The sequence below is a fragment of the Desmodus rotundus genome, chromosome 2 (assembly GCF_022682495.2).
Source record: "Desmodus rotundus isolate HL8 chromosome 2, HLdesRot8A.1, whole genome shotgun sequence".
Classification (NCBI taxonomy): domain Eukaryota; kingdom Metazoa; phylum Chordata; class Mammalia; order Chiroptera; family Phyllostomidae; genus Desmodus; species Desmodus rotundus.
In genome coordinates, this window is record NC_071388.1 from 25813826 (window position 1) to 25832180 (window position 18355).

At 39.3% G+C, this 18355-nt stretch overlaps 1 protein-coding gene and 1 long non-coding RNA gene across 3 annotated transcripts in view; one reads left to right on the top strand and one right to left on the bottom strand.

Moving 5' to 3' along the window:
- Nucleotides 1-18355, top strand: part of PPM1L (protein phosphatase, Mg2+/Mn2+ dependent 1L) — a 257609-nt gene that overhangs the window by 149914 nt on the left and 89340 nt on the right. The window lies entirely within an intron of this gene.
- LOC139440685 (uncharacterized) lies at nt 6745-12001 on the bottom strand. Its single transcript, XR_011650854.1, has 2 exons — nt 11859-12001; nt 6745-8239 (listed from the first exon to the last, which is right to left on the bottom strand). It is a non-coding gene; the product is annotated as an uncharacterized lncRNA (long non-coding RNA).

Genomic DNA, 18355 nt, shown 5'->3' on the forward strand with positions numbered 1-18355 from the left:
AAGCATGAAATGAGTTTGTTCCCCGAAGTTTTATGGCCCTTTTAACTAACTGACCCTGACTCTAAATAGACCCTCATAGTTCTTTGAGTGTTATCTATTGTTTGATCATTTCTGCCTGACAATGATTGATGAGCTTTACATATACACTCTGTATTCCTATGCAAATTAAACCCAATAAAAGACTGTCCAGGGAAGGGACTGGTCGCCCCTCTCTTTCACTGAGAGAGCATCCATGTCATCCCTTTTCCTCCACAGGATTTCTGTAGTCCATGCGAATTTGTGTCATCTCATCCATAATGCTGCGGACACTGTGTGCTGGTGTCTGCATCAGTTCGTGGCCTGTTAGGAACCCTGTTAGGAACCAGGCTGCACAGCAGGAGGTGAGTGGTGGGCTAGTGAGCAAAGCTTCATCTGTATTTATAGTCACTCCCCACCACTCAAGTTACCACCTGAGCTCCACCTCCTGTCACATCATTGGTGCCATTACATTCTCAAAGGAGTGCGGACCCTACTGTGAATTGCGCTTGCGAGGGATATAGGTTGTGCATTTAGGAGAATCCAGTGCCTAATGATCTGTGGTGGAGCTGAGGTGGTGATGCTAGCACAGGGGAGGGGCTGCAGATACAGATTATCACTAGCAGAGAGGTTCGACTGCACAGGGACCATAATAAATCAATTGCTTGCAGACTCTTATCAAAACCCTATCAGTGAGAGACAGGTGACAATTAAACTGCATCTGGTGGCAGGCTTTATGGTGGCATTGAGTTGATGTTCAGTTGTACAGCTGCATCTGGTGGCAGGGTTTAAGTCAGAATCGGACACTTATTTTAGTCCACTCGTGGCCTGCCCATTATTTTATTTACCACTTACGTCTGCCCCTCTTTTCCACAGAGCACCCTGGTCTCAGTTGTAGCTTTGGTAAGCCCACATGCTAACCCTAGCATGTGGTGAGTTGTATGATTATTTCATTATATATTTACAATGCAATAATAATAGAAGTGCATAATAAATGTAATGTGCTTGAATCATCCACAAATCACCCCACCCCCTTTGTCCATGGAGAAATGGTCTTCTTCAAAACTGGTCCCTGGTGCCAAAAAGGTTGGGGACCGCTGGCCTAAACAACAGAAATTTATTTTCTCACAGTTCAGCTGCTAGAAACTCAGGATTGAGGTGTTTACAGGACTGGTTTCTTCGGAGGCCTCCGTCCTTGGCTTGCAGGTGGCTGTCTTCCCTCTGCGCCTTCACACGGTCTTCCCTCTGTGAGTTTCTGTGTCCTGATCTCTACTCACGATGACTGGGAAAGGAAGGGAAAGGAGAAGAAAGAGAGGGGCAGGGAACTGCTGACTCAATGGACGGTGACACAAATGGTTTCATAACGAGGTTTGCAGCCATTCCCTGGCTCTCTACATTTTACTTACCTTTTTTTTTTTTTGTCAAAAATATTGTATTTACTATGGTAAAATGCATATAACCTAAAATTTTCCATTTTTAAGTGTACCACTGAGTGATAATTATTATATCCATAATACTGTGTAACCATCATAACTGTTTTCAAACTTTCTCATAATCCCTGATGGAAGGAAGCTCTGTATACAGTAAGCAATACTACCCCACACCCAAACCTCTAATCCACTTTCTGTTTTTATGAATTTGCCTAGATATTTCATATACTTAGATTTTTATTATCTATGTTAATGGCATGTGAAATTGACAGGGAGATCAAAACAGTTAAACTCTTCCAGTCTGGGGACTGTGCTCGGGTAGCCTAAATCAGATCCAGGCCAAAGAGTGGCGATCCAGTTCGGTACGTGTATATACAGTACTCACTGGATTTTGAATTACATCTTGTTAGTGAGACTACAAAAAGAAAGCTTTGGTGACTATCTACATAAGAGTTGTTATAAAAATCCTAATTGGCACTTACTTGAGCCCCGTCAAGGTCTGATTTGAGTTTGCATCAAGGTCTGTTTCCTAAAAGTGGCACACACCAAAAAAAATTCCTGTAATATTGAAAACTGATATAATAAATTCAAAAACTCCATTTAAAATTTTAATTTTACTTACTTTTAATATAAGCAATGCGTCTTCCTTACTTTGAGTTTTTAGCCACTCTTCTGCACAGACTCCATGAGGAGTCCTTCCACCCCTCCAGGAGGCCCTCCTAGGCAGGACCTAAGTGGCTTCAGACTACTCAGTCCACAGGAAGAACTGCAGGGCCTCAGACAGACTGTGCTGGGAGTCCTGGCCGGTCTAGCAGAGTCACTTTGCCCTCCCACCGCTCCTTCAGCTCTTGTTCTTCCAGCTCTTCTGAGCAGGACTCTGGCATACATCCACCTCGGACTCCTCACTGTGAGGGCACAGGCCAGGCCTTCTGGACCGTCCTGTTGAAGCCCCTCTCTCTCCTGACATGGGCTGAAGGGAGATGCCCCGCCCCCCCCACCATCTCCACTCGTCCCTGTTATGTGTGAGAAGGGACACGCAGAACAGCAACCTCCCAAGGAATCCTCCTCAGAAACTTATAGTTTTTATTCTCTTAACCCTTCGTTTTGGATGTGAGGACTTTTAAAAAAGACTCACAAAGCTGCTGGTTACATTTCTTTTATAAATTTGCTTGTGGGCCTAGAACCTCAAGTTGAAATTTTTTGACTATTATCTCTTGGTATCTCAGTTGAAACTGACAGATTTGACAAACCTTTTTAAAAAGTGCATGGTAAATGGTGAAGTGCTACACAAATGTAGGGAATTAACTCCCTTTGCCCTAAAGACGAATAGGGACGAAATTGAGACAAAACAGAGAATAAAATGCGGCTGTCCTTCTTGAAGAAGCAAAGATTTCCGAGAGATTTACCTTGTATGGTAGTCTCTGTGACTTTGCCTTGTGTCTGGGCAATATATACTTCATCACTTAGTTAAGGTAGAATTGTTAATAACACACAGCTTCCAATTTGTGCCACTCTCCTAACTAAATGTTTAAATGGCAGTAATCAAAACAGTAGGGGACAGATATCTGAAATGAAAAATGAGAGTTGTCCAGGAAGCCAGCATTGCTCTCTCTTTTACTTTAGGAAATACACACCATGTCCACACACTCAGTGTAGGTTTTTGGGGTTGTGGTACTTTGCCAAGGTGCACAAACCAATGGACCGTCCTGTACTCCACTCAAAGAAAAGCTTTCTCCACCCAGGGGTTGCAGAAGTTGTCAGAGCAAAGTAGAGATCCGGTGGGAAGCTGATGTCATCACTTGGAAGCCGCGAGTCTGCGTTGATCTATGTAGTTCTTTCGGCAATTGTTTACTGAACACCTACTCTTTTCCCAGGCACTTGTGTACAGTGGTGAACTAAACAGACAGAACTTGCAGTCTAATGGGGGAGGCAAACACCAAACATTTAAATGTGCAAGTGCTGATTGTGCTAAACGGCAAGAAAAAAAATGACACAGAGAGGGAGGGCAAGGACCTCCTCCTGCCTTAGTTTGGGAGTGGGGGGAAGGCATTTTGGTGGAGAATATAAATGGTGGGTTTTACTATTTGTCCCCATTTGCAGTTCACATGTATTTATAATTAAATGGCAGTAATCAGAAATTCTAAATGAAGTATTACATTTGATTAGAACATAGTGTTTTCCAGAGGAACAACCCAAGCCTGTTCTTCCAAAATGTTCTCTTCTTCAGATGGCGCTTGACCCTTTCCCCAAGTGGAGCTTAGAATTTGTTTAAAAGGACTACTTGGGGAATCTCCACTGTTTACTGCACTAGAAGTTTGTGTGTAATGTTTTGTCTAAGTGGTCATCTGTCCTCTTAGAGCCAGCTTCTTGTTAGCAGAATTGCGAAGAGCTCTCACGGAGGAGTCCTTCCTTTGTTTTCTGCTTTCTTTTTCTGTGATTAATCCCTCGGTTTTTAAATTCTATTTCAAAGCAAGGAAGTGAAGGGAGTCAGAAGGATGAGTGAGGAAATTTTCTGTGGCAATGCATAGTTTACTAGTAGGAATGTTTTTCTCCAAAACAAATTTCTAACGTTTCCCTCAAGAAAGCAAGAAAGTGAATACGGTTATAAGGACATTGTGAACAGAACCATCTGACTAGACTGAATGGGGTGAACTGAGACGAAGCCTGTATTTCCTCTGTGGTATAGAGTCTGTTTAAAGTCTGCTTGGAGTGCTTGACACCTACCTGTTCAAGCCATCAATTGCCAATTTAATTTTGGTAAAAATTACTCCCCTCTGCCACATGACACAGGAGAAGTAGCAGTGTACACTGCATTGAGAAACATGGTTTCTGGCTTCTCTTTTGCCGCCGTTGGTCGTCCCTGGGTCAGTCCCTTGCTGCTCTGTATCTCTGTCTCTGTAGCCACAAGAGCAGGGTGGTGATCACACCTGCCTCACTGCCTCTCAGGATTACTGTGGCGATAAGTGACGTAAACTTAAGATGTTTTCTGATAATAAAAGCCTTCACATTTAATAAGTTGATATCATTGCCATTTGTTTGTTTTTGAGTTTTTGGTTGTGACTGGTCGTAGACCATAAAACCATTCTCCCCAAGTTCATTTATCCCGAGGTCAAGATTCATAATATCTTGCCTGCATACCTGCCTGAGTAAAAGTTTTGCAATGTGGCCACTACCAGTGTGAGCATTCCTGGTGGTTGGATGTATTAGAAAAGCATGTCATTTGAATTTCAGCTCTCATCATTCACTGCTAAGTGACCCTGGGGGGATTTATTCTTTCTCTGCTTCAGTTTTCCCGTCTGGAAAATGGTTTTGAGGATCAATGATAAAGATGACTCAAAGTGTGTACACACTGCCAAGTGTTTTGATAGGTTTTAGTAAGTGCTAGTGCCCTCCCCTGAAACAAACAGTAGGGAACCCAGTATTTGCAAAACAGATTTTTTAAAAATAAAGGATCCCTGAGGGGTTATAATTAACACAAATTTATTTTTATTTACCTTTATTTTTATTGTTGACATTTATTACAGGTGTCCTCTTTCTCCCTCTCTTGCCCACCTCCACCCAGCCTCCTCCCCACTTCCCTCTGGCCAGTACCATGCCATTGTCTGTGTCCATGGGTTATACAAGTACATTCTTTGGCTAATCCCTTCACCTTCTTTCATCCAGTTCCCCCTCCCCCTCCCCTCTGATGGGTATCCATGCCTCTGTTTCTATTTTGTTCATCAGTTCGTTTTGTTCATGAAGTTCTGCATATAAGTGAGATCATATGGTATTTGTTTTTCACTGACTGGCTTGTTTCAATTCGCATAATCTTCAGGTCCATGCTGTTGCAGAAGGTGAGATTTCCTCCTTTTTTATGGATGTGTAGTATTCTCCTATGTAAATGTACCGTAGCTCTTGTGTCTGCTCACCTACTGATGGGCACTTGGGCTGTTTCCAGATCTTGGCTAGTTTCTTGTCAAATTTTGCTGCAGCTGAGAAAGTGAGGCGCATCTGTACGTGTTTTCTAATCAAATCATATTGGAAAACATTTTAGTCTTTGTTTTGCATACTTATTATTTATAGGTTTCTTGATGGATATATTACAGAATGTAATCTATTTTTATTTTATTACAATTTGAAATGTTACAACTTTAAATGATTTTTATTATTTATGTGGGATTTATAGCCTACCTATTTTCAGAAAAGTTTAAAAATTGCTTATAAAATTAAGTCCAATAGAAAACAGCATTTCAAAGTGACCTTGGAACAAAAATAAAAGCAGAGAAATCTAGAGGTGCAAAATACCACTAAGGGAGAAGGAGAGCAGGAGCTCTTCTTGTTTGTTGCATCCTTGTCCTTTGATCATCAGTTTTCATTGTCCCTCTTTGAGTGTTCCCCCACCTCCTTCCTGGCCCTGCATCCTCATTATTTGCAGGAATGGGGCACCTGGGAGCTTGGGAGGGTGGTGGGAAATGAGCCATAGCTGCCCAAGAATTCGCAGCACACAAATAGAATATGTACATTTTTTTTGTTGCCTTGACAATTTTTCTTGAATTGAGAGCTTCAAATATTGCATCTTCAAGTATGTTGTCTCTAGCCTGGGATATAACCTAACTTTCTCTCTTTATTTGAAATGTTTCTGGGCCAGGAATGGTGGAACAAATGACTTCAGGCAGTCTGATTACATAAAAAAGGATTTTGATACATAGCTTTCTGTTTATAAATTTAAAATGACTATTTTCCCTTTATGAAGAGTGCCTTTGAGGAATCTTTAATGGAGGTTTACGCTGTTATGGATATTTCAACCTAATGGTGTAATGAACATATGTCATTAATCCTATTCCTACAGGGAATTTGTCTATTTTCTTTCTTTGAGAGCTAGAGGGTAACATGAGTAAAGGTTTTCAGTTTTAGTACATCATTCATTTTAAATGTAAGTTGACAAGTTGAGGATATGAAAAATAAGAAATTTAGGTGATCAATTTTTTAAAAAGTGGAAACCACTAAACTGTGTTAAAAAGAATCCCTCATGACTCCTTCCTTCTGTGTTGGTATTAATGTAAAGCAGCTTCGTGCCGCATCTTCTATTTTTAGACTTCGGTTACATCTGTGCCTGCTCTGCTCTTCCCCACCCCAAAGACTTTTTTGGTATGTTTGCTGCTGGAAGCAAAGCCAAATGATTGGAAAGGAGGGAAGGTTAACATTTAAGAGGTAAACTTAAGAGATTAAACGTTCATTGTTTTCTGCTCACTAAACCCTGGGAGAAAGAGATGGTTTGATCTGTTTTTTTCCTCCCTTCTTTTCTTCTTTTCATCTGAGATTATTTCATTACAAAAGTAATATATATATTTTTATAGAAATCTTAAAAAATAGAAAAACTTAGAGAAAAAGACCACATATAATTCCCCCACCCAGAGTGAACCACTATGGTTCTGTGAGTGACATCCTTATTTGATGTGTATGTGAGTTCATGCCATGGGACAGGTTAGTAAACTTTTTTTTTTTCAGTTAGCAATATACGGTAAATATTTTTACATTATTACAATTTGTTTTACATCATCACTTTTGATGGCTCTGTGGTGTTCTATCACATAAATGTGTCTAGACAGGGACAAAACATGTATCTGAAGACAAAAGCCTTCACAGGCAGAACCCTCAAAATCCGTGGGTCCCAGGAACTCATGAGGACCAGTGCCATGCTTGCTGAAGGCCGGCTGCCGGGGCGGTGGGTCCAGAGAACTTGTAGGACTTTCAGGAGGGTCCACGCTGCTCCCCCTCTGCTTTTTCATGCCTGCTGCCTCAATTCTATGGGGGCTGAAAAAAGCCTGGGGAGAGGCTTTTTTTGCTATCATTGTTTAAAGCAAACAAGATAATTTATATACAATATTTTTTTTTCTTAAGAGAAAACATGTAGTTTGCAAGGACTCTTCAACTCCTTTTAATTATAAACAATGAGTCCTGTGAACTTTATATTGACAACCATTTAATTCTCTCATCCTGTGGGATGTAGTTTCAGATTCTGATTTATGAGTCTAATCTCTATTCCAGCTCCATCTTTAAAGAATTGTGTAATTTGCAACAGGCCCGGGTACCCTTTCTCGTGGGGAGGAGGCCAACGGAGTGACTGGGTACCTATATCTGTACATGTACATAAATGTTTCTTTCTTGTGTTTGGTTTCAAGTAGTCAAAGAGTAGTAATCCATCAGGCACACTTTGCCAGGCCAGAAATGCTGCACTGCAGCAGAGTCATCGGAAAACGTGGAGATAGCGTGCGCTCAGGCAGTGCTCAAGTCGCCTTGCATAAACAGTGGATGCTGCTGCTCCCCTTTGTTTTTCCCAGCGGACTAGTCCTGGGACCTGGAGCTGTGCACCTCAGGAACCTGAATGGAGAGTGAGCCCAGTGAAGGAGTCCTAATTGCACCAAATCGAAGCTCCTTGAGTCAGCCGGGTCATTAGCTCCCCGATATTTAATTACTTTACTAGCTGCGCCACTGCTGGCGAATGTCATCAGGTCCTTGCACTGAGTCTCCTAAACGATGCATTTTCCCTTTGAATGGTTTACGTTTTCTGGTACTACAGAAAGATCAGAAAAGCATTTTGACATTCTAGTAAGCTGGAGGTGCCAGCCACTGTGTCCTCCGCCACCATTGCTCTCCCAGGCCTGCATCTCACTGCAGACGAGGCCCTGCAGAAGGAACGTAATTCGAAGATTTAGCAATGACCAAAGACCCAGGTCTGTAGTAGGGATTTGAAATAGATCCTTGACCTGGGGGTCTTCTTTGTCCGTTTGTTCCTCTCATCTATTAGGACTGTCCTGTGTGGGAGTTTGGGGGAGAATTTTTAACTTAATTTTTTGACATTATTTTAATGGCTCAAGATTCATTCAATCCTAGATATCAGTCTAATAACACATGAAGAACTTAATGCAGCATCTTCTCTTAAACAGCTGTAAACGTCTAAGATGCTTAATATTCCCAAGGGTGTGTTTTGTTTTATGTTTTGAAATACGGTTTCACCGTGAACAAAGTTGTTTTTTAATATTCTAGTTATTTTGCTCATATAATTTGTATGAGTCAACTGATGGCAGAAACATATTTATAATGCAAAATAACCTAAAATCTGAACCATTGGAAATAGTTGTAAGATTTAGTTTCTTAAATAAATTTAATAAATTCTGCTTATAATTATCACTTTTTTTTGGAGAGTTTAATTCATTTGTCACCACAATTATTTTATTGATCATAATCTTGTAAATCACTTTCTTAACCTGAAAAAAAGACAAAATCCTGACTTAACTTATAATTTCCCAGTTACTTTAACTTATACATATGCATAGGTTATGTAACTACTTTTAATGCCTTCTGCTATACAATGTGCTTCACTATGTTAATAAAATAAATGTTTAATTTTTCCCCCAAATTACTTTCTATCATGTTTCATCATTTCACACAGGAGGAGCCCCATATATGTTAATATGTGCAGTGTTTGGTAGGATAACTCTGAAGTAGAATGAATTTTACTTGAGAAAACCAGTCTAGTAAAATTTTTGTGCTGGCCAAGTAAATTTATTCTTCCCAAATTTAGTTTACTTTCATTGTGATAATACATCAGTGGTTCTTAGCTCATTGCCTAGCTCATAGTAAGTACTCAGTAAGTGTTAGCAGTTGTGAATATTGTCATTAGATTCGCCAAAACATTTCAGGTCATTTTTTTGCCTATAGTAGCAACTCGTGTGTTTTTGTTTCAAACAATTAAATCTCCAAGTATTGACATAGTTGTACAGAATTAAAAGAAAAGTAAACTCAGAATAAATTTTAATAAAATATATTTCCCAGAAGCTAGTAACATAATTTAAATTCATTTCATAGTCATCTCTGATTTAAAACTCTTTTCATTTATCATTCATTTCATGTAATGATAAAAGAATACAAAACCACATGAGGGAAATCTTTGATATAACAGCAATAAAAAGATTATTGTCTGGTGAAAACATTTCAGCACTTTGTACTATTTTTAAAATTCTGTATTCATCTAGGTTCCAAATGCTTTATGCCTAAAATACAATGAATTAGCATGAAGAGTCATTGAACAGAAGAAACTGCTTTGCTACGAGTTCAGGATAACTTCTAAGTGTCCATATCTCAATATTTAAATTATTGCTCAATAGTAGTTTTTGCAGTTATAGAGTTACATAAATAAAGAGTGTATCGTTTAAGTTAGGTGACTTTCAATCTTTTAAAAGACTGACATCAAGAGTGCTTGCCTTAAGGTGTACTTTAAAATTTACAAGTATTTTTCCTGCTTCGTTATTACATCATGACTGCTTATTAACACCACACTTGAAATGTTTGAAATTGTTCCACACTAGGTCTCAGTTTTGCTTCCTTAGTTAAGGCTCAGCAAGAGAATTGCTGTTATTTAATAAAAGGATTTGGTCATTGCCACTAATGTGACAGCAGGCATTTGAAGATCCTCTAACCCAGCCGTCTTAGCTGGTTCTGTTAATTCAGTTAGGGCTTCCTGCTGCCAGCTGATGGCTGCTAAGTCACCAAAGTTAACATAGAGGTTTTGGAGAAAATTCTGTTCCAAGGATACATGAAAATATGAGCATATTTTAAACCACCTGCATAATCAATATGCCTTCTGTTGGCTAGACTTACACACTTTAACTCTGAGAGATTACCACTTAATGTTACCTGCAAAACAAAGTTTACAAAACAGATATTAGGAACCTATTACTTTTCTCTGCTATTAGTCTCTTGAATTATAGTCAGTTCTTAGGCTTCGTAGGTTGTATATATTTTACAGATTCTTTGTATTCTGCCTTACATTACTCATTAGCACCTCCAAAGTAGGATGGCATGATAGAAGGAAATAAGCAAGCAAACAAATAAATATATTTTAAAAATTCATAGAATAAAATTTAAGGCTGAAAGAGATTTTGAAGATCCTCTAACCCAGTCTTTTCCCATGAGCTCACTTTCCCTTCAATCTCCTGTCTTGCAGACCAGGAAATTGAAGGCCGCACAGGCTAAGAAATGTGTTCTAGAGCACACATCTACAGAGCGGCCAAGTGCAGTGTGATCTGGATCCCAGGTTTCCTCGTTTTGTTCAGCATTCCTTCCAGAAGAAGCTGAAACAATGGAAAACTTTATTGTCCCACAGTTTACTGTGGAATAGAATGAATTACCCAAGGGAAGCATGCCTAGTGCACTATTAAAGGTTTTCTGAGTGCGGGGGTGGTGGGGAGGGACTGTTACTAGGGCGGGCCCACCGCCGGAACCCAAGGACAGACGAATGGCAGTGCTCCAACACAGAGTATAGAATGAGTGCTAAGAATTAGCTGGGAAACTTATTTTTTAAATTAACATCTATCATTTGGTTCAACTATACTTTTAAAGTCAGAGAGAGAACAATAATTCCATTTCTTCATGCATTCTCAAACTATGATCTATCCTATTTAATTCACAACTCCATGAAATAGCTCAGCAAGAATGTTATATTTTTTCTTCCATGAAGTGCATTAGGTCATTTTAAGTCATCCTTTTTGTGATTATTGTCTGCTTAAAGAACAATTAAATTGTATAATTGAAATTTTCCAAGACAGAACTTACATATTCCCACCAAAAGAGAAAAAGGTAAGTATGAGGTGATGAATGTGTTAATTAAGTAGATGGGGGGAGCCTTTCCTAAGGTACACGTTTATCAAATCACCATGACGTACGCTTTAAATATCTTACAAATTCAGATGTCAGTTATACCTCGATGAAGCTGGAAAAAAGAACAACTGAACATGGCTCAATCATGCCTTGGAATTTCTCTGGGAAATACTCAGTCTATCGGGCCCCAAAGCATATTTAGTTTGCAGCCTAGAAATTTTTTTTAGAAAAACTTTTAATCTCAATATGATAAAGTCACTTTAAGGCTCTGGTAGGGTAGGCAATTGTGTTTGAAAATAATTTATCTGTTTCCATCTGATTTAATACAATGAACTTACTATATCTAGATCTCGCTTCTGCCAGACTGCCTCAATCTGCCTCCACACTGCTGTCCCACATGCTGTTTGAAATCATAAATTTGGTGGTCCATTATTTTGTTTTAAAAACATTTTAGGGATTTATTATTTTTTTTGCATTGTACACTCTGCAAGAAGCTGCTTTATAAGCTGTGGATTTAATAATTTGATCTTAGATTCAAATATTGACTTGGATTGAAATCCCAGCTCTCCCATTTGCTAAGCTAAGGAAGTTAAACTTTTGGGGCCTGATCTGAAAAAATGGGAATAAAAATAGTACATGTGTTTGAATTATAAGGAGAAGTAAATAAGATAATGTATTTGAGTGCTTAGCCTCGTGTTCAGCATATATAAGTAACAATAAATATTAACTAGTGCTATTTATTATCATGGAATTAAAGTTCCTAAGTATACATACATGATTCCAGCCCGTTGTTAATTCTTCATCTTCTGCCATTTCCTCCACCCGTCCCTCATTCTTGAAACTCACATGCATACCCCTCACTCCAGTCCTAAAACCCATGTTTAGCCTCAAACATACCAGGCTTATTCATGCGCCTGTCTTTGTGTGGACTGTGCTCTCTGCCTGGGCTGCTGCTCTGCCCGTTGTTCTGCTCATCCCTTCCGTCCCTTAAGACTCCGCTCGCAAATCCCTTCTGACATGGTGTTTCCAAGGCTTCTCTACTAGAGACTTTATTGTACTCTCTGTAGTTATCTCTTTACGACTCATCTGCTTTCTTAAATCATAAGCTCTTTGAGGGCAATGACTGTTTTTGCTCTCTGTATTCAGCATAATGTTAGGGGCATTGTTAACACTCAGTAAATGTTGAAAGAATGAACACTTGAATGAATTACTAGGCGTTCTTTGTAACCCAGTGCAGGCGGCCATCTGCTTTTTATAACTGAATTTTGATCATTGCTTATCTAGTAGACAAGAAGACAGCCATCCCTTCGTACGTTTCATTGTTTCCCTTTTGAACAGCAGGAAAGTTAGGCATTTCGCCTGATTCATGGATGCCATCTGGTGGAGAAAAGAGAAACTATAAGTTCATGCTTAACCAAAACCACATGGAAATTATGATAACTGTCCATTAATATAGAAGTTTCCACTGTTTCATGGTGATTTCTAGAAGCATAGTCAGGAAACACTCCCTGGTAATTGTTCTTTCATTCTTGTACATTTGATTTCTTAATATTTTAAGAAGTTGGTCAGTCATGTATAAGGTTTGAAAATATCAGTTTGGCTAATAAGATGTATGTAACTAAGCATTAGTGACTTGTTCCAGGATGTGATAGCTTAAAACTCAGTTTGTTGGTGAAAATACTTAAACCCTATGACTTTAGGAACTTTCTAGACTCCAGCTGCTTTTCTGATTGCTTTAGCTTAGACAGAGAACATTGAAAACTGTGGCAGAGACTCTAAGGCAAATGGTCCATCCGGTGTATACAACTCAAAGTTTCTAGCTTGCATATGGAGTTTTTCCTAATAAAATGGGGAAAATATAGTGCAAAGTGATTTAAGGTAAACTGATCATCTAAAATGCGGATATGAAATCTTTAAATGTTTTTGTGACACTGAAGTCTTTTGATTCATTCATTCATCAAACATTTACTGAGCTAATGCCTAAAATTGCACAAAGTGCTGAAGAACCAGAGATGAAAGACATAGTTTCAGTTTTGACCCAAATAATGAATATTTAAGCAAGAATACAAAGCTATATAAATTTGCCTAAGACAAATCATACAAACTCCATTTACATTTTCTAAGTTTCTTATGTTCATTGTCCCATCCATGTGCATTATAAATATCATAGATATAGCTACCAGTTTTAGTCACACCATTTTGATAGATTTTTAAAAGAATATGAGTCTAAAGGAAATTTTTCTGATTTCTAATGAAAAATAGATATGCATTTACATCTCATGTATTTACATTTTTGACTTGTACTTATCTGAACATAAGACTTTTTTCCTCCTCATTTCAACCATCTGGAGCACTATAATGGACCAGGAAGTACACAAAAAAAGGACTAACACAAAAATAACGATCACACAGCCCATACAACTTTCTCCAGTAAGAAGGTTAAGCATTTTCCAAGACTAGGCTGGACTATTGTGCATAAAGTAGCTGCTTAGAGGCAGGATTATCTGCCTATGGAGGGAGAACCTAGAGCTCCTCACAGCAATCAGGAAGATTTGGTGCGGGAACCAATTTCATGTGCGGGAGACATGCATGCATGTTACCACCGTCCCTTCGTATTCTGAAGATGGCATTAAACCATACCCCCCCCCTCAAAAAAAGAAATGCTGGATTTTCTTCTGGGCATTCTCTCTGAGAAACTGTGACAGTATGTGTTTTACTTTAGAAACATTTCCGTCAGAAGGAGTTAAAATAATTTTTCATCTTTGAAGAGTAGTAATGTTGAGTTAAATGGGACATTCACTTATATGGAACTCTTCATTCCCTGATGGCACTTGCTAAATGATGTATTACGAAATTGAACTATCATTTATAGAACTTTGATTTGAAAAATTACATAGGACACACACATACATATATCTGAATTTAATTTTCTGCTTAACTGAAGAACTGGAGAGGACCCTGAAAATTTACCTAGTTCTTGGGAAGGATACCATTAAAGTATTATATGTAATTGTGAAACATATAAAATTTTGTTTTTTACAGCACTTGAAGGAAAGATTTCAAACAGAACTGGCAACTTACTTACTTTATAAATAGCTATTCCAAGTAAAAATGGCCAGCCACCTGTCTTCTACAATTTATTAGCCTTCACTTTTTAATTGCCTGAATGTGGATATATGATGTGTGTTAGGAAAGAAGGCTTGGTATGTTGAGTGTGTCTCATAAGTCATGTTGATTTGTTTAGTGACTTCTTTTATCCTAGGGCACTTAGACCAACAGTATGTTTTGAAGAAGAATCATAGGTACTACCTTGGGGAATAAAAGGAAATTAACAACTGCTTATTATAGATAGCAAAGTTCATACTTTCTCTAGACTGACTATTTTCATACTGATTTATGACATTTGAAAATTGCTTGTTGCAACAATAAGTCTTTAGGTGGATCTCTCTTGGACATAGCCTAGCTGGGTATAGGGCATAAACGATCGGACACTGCCCCATAGCAGATGGGTTTTGCTTGCCATTTCAGAGACACCGGCCCTGACGAAGCAATTCGTCATCATCTAAGTTTGAAGCAGCTGTGGATTACTACAATTATGGATGTATTATGTCCCTGCCAGTCTACTGTGAATCCAAATTCAAACTTTGCATGCTCCTTCGGAACCTTGTTAATGTTCTTGTGATTATGTGGTTCCTGACAAATGACAGTTTGGAGAATCCAAAGTTGCTTAAGTTAGTTTTTTATGAGGCCTCACCAGTTGCCCATTGTTCTTAGAGCGCCTAGTGACCTTTTCATTTTTAATGTTACATCAAGTTAAAGTAACCCCTCTGTATCATGTCTGGCTGCATTTTTATCCACCCATTTCTTCTGAGGATTGCTACAGGGCTACAATTTCCAAGGCTCTCTCTGACTGCTTAGGTTGTATGGGCAAGTGGAAAGAAATAAAATATTTAAGAAATCTCCTTGGGGTATTAGAGTTCTTAATTCACTTTGTTGGATTCACATAGTAAATTGTACATATTTTTGTTTTAGAACTAATCAAATTGTTTTGTGACTATCCCTTCAGTCATTTGTGTAGCTAGATTGTGAGCTATTTCTAGGTAACGATTCTATATAACTTATTTTTATACACTTGGAACCTAACACAGTTCAACACATGAAGGCGAATAACGTGAGCTAAACAGTGTCAATAATACACACACACACACACACACACACACACATATTTTGCTTTAGTTTTCACCCACCTATCTAGACTAGGGTTTGGCAACTGTTTTTTGTAATGAGCCATACGGTACATATTTTAGGATAAACAATATGTAAATAATTGGGTGGGGCTCTGTTCCAATAAAACTTTATTTACAAAAAACAAGTGTTTGGGCATAGTTTGCCACCCTGTGTTTAGACCAAGGCTCATAAATAGGTTTCATTTTGTATGCTAATTCTGATTGATTGGTGGTGCCTGGAATACTGTGTTGAGAGGGATTCTCAATGTGGGTCTGTGCTTAATGGCAAATAATTCTTTGATTGATTAATAATGTCTGCCATAAACATTATTTTGATCCTCTGTTTTAAGAACACTAGTCTGTTCAGATGGTTGCCTTTATTTTATTTTATTTTTTCTGCTTTGGGTGCTAGTGACCTCAGATTTTAATTCATCTCTAACAAAATAAAAGAATCTTAGGGATATATTTTGGGTCTCAACTTTATTCTTGGCTCCATCTCAATCGTACTATCTTATTTTCCTTAGCTGTGGGTTACTAAAACTTGCCTATACAAAATATTTTTGAGTCCTAGCTGGTGTGGCTCAGTAGATTGAGTGCCGGCCTGCAAACCAAAGGGTCACTGATTCGATTCCCAGTCTAGGGCACATGCCTGGGTTCCTGGCCAGGTCCCCAGTAGGGGGCACGCAAGTGGCAACCACACATGGCTGTTTCTCTCCCTCTCCTTCTCTCTCCCTTCCCCTCTTTAAAAATAAATAAATAAAATCTTAAAAAAGGAATATTTATGGAAGTACAGACTTTGCTGAAGAATAAAGGACTGTAAGCGGTATGCAGAGGCTCATCTGCAAAGCATTGATAATCATACTTTTTAGGGCTGGTGTGAGGCGTAAATGAAGTAATGAAGTAATTTATATATGGAAAGTACCAAGCATAGTACCTGACACTCAGTAAGCACTCAATGAACAGTAGCTATTAACTATCTGCCTGCTAAAAAGCTGGGCCAGCCCGCCTCACTTAGGGTTTCTCCAGCCCTTCTCCCAAGTAGGTGGGAAAACCACTGCAGATGTGAATACTCTTTCCATTGCCCAGATTTCACCTTCCCGAGTAAAATCTCTCCCAGGGGGAATACTGGCTACCCTGTGCAGTCAAGTCCTGCCCCCAGCTCTTCTGTTTGTGGGGAGCTTTCTGCGTGGAAGAGGACCATGTATCTAAGACAAGAAGGGAATGAAGGGGTCAGCATGGGGAGAACACTGGCCTTCTTTCTTAGCCTACTGAGGCAACTTCCATGCATTTCTGAAAAGAGAGAGACTCATTTTAGTTTTATTCCTCTGACTTTTAGGGCAAGAATTTTACAATTTGGGACATGATTCCAAGCAAATTGATGCTTATTCCAAGCAGTAGATGATACTATTTTACCTCCCACTTCTCTTCATAAACAAACACATTTTCTGACTTAAAACCAAAATGAATAGTGTAAGGCACCCACATGTGTTACGATGCTTTATATTACTGCAGAGGTCAAAACTTGGTGTAAATTCAACCCTCGAGAGGAATGTGGAAGGAGGGCTGAGGCTGTAGCGGTTGCCTCTGCTAAGCAAAGATGGGTGATCGTGGGAGGACTGGGTGAGAAGAAGAAAGAGCGAAGAATACATGAGGCGTAGACTGGGCAGTCAAGGCTTTGGGACCTCACCTTGCTCTTAACTCTGATTCTTCCTAATAAACCCATATTTTAAAAAAGCGCAGAAACGAATCCCCTGCCCCTGTGCCCCACCATAACAGAAAGTTATTATTGGTTTTATTTGGGCAAGTACAGTGCACATGCTTTCTTCCTTCTGTTTCTCATCAGACCAGAGGCGGGTGTCTAACGCCTCAGAGCACAAGTCCCTCTTGCAGCCTCCTCTCCTGTAGACTGCAACTTTTATGCACCCCTGGCTTTCACGTGTCTGCATTTTTGAAAATTCATATCAATAAAAATGCTCTCTTGACTGCCTGTATTGACCTTTTCTTCCTCCTCCATCCTTCCCCTTTACCTGTGAACCTCCTGATCAAATTATGGATCTATGCTGAAGCCTCACTCTCAGGCCTCCCTTCTCCCCATCAGGCTGTTTAGGTTCTTTTGTTTCCCCTCATAGAACCTTGTTTCTTTCCTTAGAGCACTTCTGTTTATACACTTTAGTGAGTACTTGGGTAATTTTCGTCTCCCGCTAGACCACAAGCACCATAAGAACAGAGACTTGTCTACTCTTGCCCACCTTTATTCCTAGCAACTAGCACAGTGCCCCGCACACGGTAGAGACTCGAATATTAATTGAAGGGGTGTAGCCCATGACTGCATCCCTGCTCATCCAGCTGTTGCCTTTCAGAGTTGAGACAGGACTTGGAAAGCATATATCTTTCTCTGTAAGATGAACTATTTGCCCACTCACATTTTAAAATGTGTCATTTCATATTTACACAAGCAGGTGCATTCACTGCTGAAATTATAGCTTTTCCATGCAATTAGGTATCCCATTTTCCTCTTGCTAAAATAAGATCCCCTTTCAAAATCTGTATGCAAAGTTATACAACACTGCTGGTGATGCTGATTTGCTTTTCTTTCTGCTACATTTTGCTGCGACTTTCCAGGCTTCAAAATTCCACTGCTGGTCCCCAGCTGAGGTCAAGCCAATGTTCTGTCCCTGCCAGGGCACGCATGAGAGGAAATCACTGTGTTTTCAAGGTGCTTTGCCACAGGTCATTTTGTGGCCTGTCTCACACAGCTTGCTGAGACTTGCTTGACTGACCACAAGCTGTTGAAAAAGGGTTCCAGGTGCTTATGCGTTGACATACTCAAGGTCAGTTAGCTTGCTGTAGGGAGGGCTCAGTCTTTCAGAGACCATGCAGGTTGGCAATTTTGTATGTTAAAAAAAAAAGCTTGTGGCACTGAGGGTATAGGCTGTGTGAGAATGTCACTGCATACGCAAGATTTTTACAAGCATTAAAAATATTTACTTGCCAAACTGAGACTTAGGGGATGCAGAAAGGCTATTATTGTGGAGGGTCTGATAC